This window comes from Bison bison, unplaced genomic scaffold, assembly GCF_000754665.1.
Source record: "Bison bison bison isolate TAMUID 2011002044 unplaced genomic scaffold, Bison_UMD1.0 scf7180017860456, whole genome shotgun sequence".
NCBI lineage: Eukaryota > Metazoa > Chordata > Mammalia > Artiodactyla > Bovidae > Bison > Bison bison.
In genome coordinates this window covers 745,562-747,716 of record NW_011491028.1, presented here as the reverse complement: position 1 = coordinate 747,716, position 2,155 = coordinate 745,562, and the positions used below count along the sequence as shown (strand labels likewise).

The 2,155-nt window shown below is 41.3% G+C and overlaps 1 protein-coding gene across 1 annotated transcript in view; it reads right to left on the bottom strand.

The window, feature by feature from the left end:
• ASAH2 (N-acylsphingosine amidohydrolase (non-lysosomal ceramidase) 2) overlaps nt 1–2,155 on the bottom strand; it is a 63,626-nt gene that overhangs the window by 16,620 nt on the left and 44,851 nt on the right. The window lies entirely within an intron of this gene.

Below are 2,155 nucleotides of genomic sequence, written 5' to 3'. Positions count from 1 at the left end.
ATCACAGAACTATAAAATAAAATCAAATACATCTCCTTTCACCTGCGGTCCAAAGATTTGGTTATTCACAGAAACCTTCAATTCATCAAATCTAACATGGAACTTATCCCTCCAAATATATCCGCTTTCCCTGTAACATTCTTCATCTAGTGAAGCCTATGCCAGGATCGTCTGGCAGTCATCCTGTAAGTCTCCAAGTCATCATTCCTTAAAAACCTCTTGAATTCTTTCATTTTCCTCTTTCTTTACTGCTTTAACCTTGGTCAAACCCTTACCTCTCACCCAGATCATAACTACAGCTTCTTCATCAGTTAGTTCTCTGCCTCCACAGTTCTCTGCCTCCACACTTGCCCTTCCAATTCATTTTCTACACTGCCATCCTAGTGAGCTTTCTAAATCACAGCATTCCTTCCTTTGAATTGGACTAGAGTGCCCTAAAATCCTCCTTATTGAGTCAGAGCTCTGTGGCATAGCACAGAAGATTCTCCATTGACTAACCCCTGCCTCCCACTTTAGCCCATCTCACTACCCTCCTCATGTTTATCCCAGGGTATTCAGTTAAGTACAGCCCCTTAAATATACTAAGCCCGCCCCTCTGGACCTTTGCATATGTAACTCCCTCAATATGGAACACTTTCCATTAACTTTCATTATATTTGCTTAATCAGTCCTTACTCATTCTCAAGAACCTGGACAAACAATATATCTTCATGAAAATTTGCCAGTCCCCAGTGTCAAACACCCAGTCTAAACTGCTGCTCTTTCTCTTTGCTTTCATAACACCTTGTGCATCTCTTTCACAGAAATGGGAAATGGAATCATCTTCTTTCTTCTATGTCTTTTATGTCTTCTACTGACCCATAAATTCTAGTGGGTTTGAGGGCAGGAGCAGATTCATAACCACTGTCATGCCCAGATTGTGGCTAATACAATATTTGTCACAAAACACATCTGTTGAATGAATGAGTGAATAAATCAATTAATTAATACTAATTTTTGCATGTCCCTAATCAGGAGACAAGCTAGTAGGAGTTTCTAACTATTTGTATCATGGTATCCTTTGGCAGACTGTTGAGGCGATGGACCCTGCTAATAGTAATGTTTCTAAACACACAAAATAAAATAAAATAAAATACATAGGTAGACAAAGGAAACCCATTAAATGTAATCGAATAATAAACTAGCTTTGTGACAGAGCAATGTTTGTGTTTCTGTGTGATGCCCTTGAATAACAAGATCTTGTAGGAGATCTAATAACTACTGTGATTTTAAAATAGCAACGAGAATAAAAGACTTCCCTGGTGGTTGAGCTGGTAATGAATCTACCTGCAATGTGGGAGACCTGGGTTTGATCCCTGGGTTGGGAAGATCCCCTGGAGAAGGTAATGGCTACCCACTCCAGTATTCTGGCCTGGAGAATTCCATGGACTGTACAGTCCATGGTGTTGCAAAAGTCAGACACAACTGACTTTCACTTTCAATGATAATAAAAGATATTTCCATATATGCAGTAACTAGGTGGGATATAAAAATATTCATGGTTCCTATTGATGACAAAAGTCATAGTACTGATTATGTTACTGTCATTTGTTGGCTACGTTCATAATTGAAAGAAGTGCTAAATAACATGTGAGCCTGCTCAGTCACGTCTCACTCTTTGCAACACCATGGACTATAGCCCAACAGGCTCCTCAGTCCATGGAATTTTCCAGGCAAGAATACTGGAGTGGGTTGCCATTTCCTCAGTTCAGTTCAGTCGCTCAGTCATATCTGACTCTTTGCAACCCCAAGAACCACAGCACGCCAGGCTTCCCTATTCATCACCAACTGCGGGAGTCTACCCAAACCCATGTCCATTAAGTCAGTGATGCCATCCAACCATCTCATCCTCTATCATCCCCTTCTCCTCCTGCCCTCAATCTTTCCCAGCATCAGGGTCTTTTCATATGAGTCAGCTCTTCTCATCAGGTGGCCAAAGTATTGGAGTTTCAGCTTCAACATCAGTCCTTCCAATGAACACCCAGGACTGATCTCCTTTAGGATGGACTGGTTGGATCTCCTTGCAGTCCAAGGGACTCTCAAGAGTCTTCTCCAACACCACAGTTCAAAAGCATCAATTCTTCAGTGCTCAGCTTTCTTCACAGTCCAACTCCTG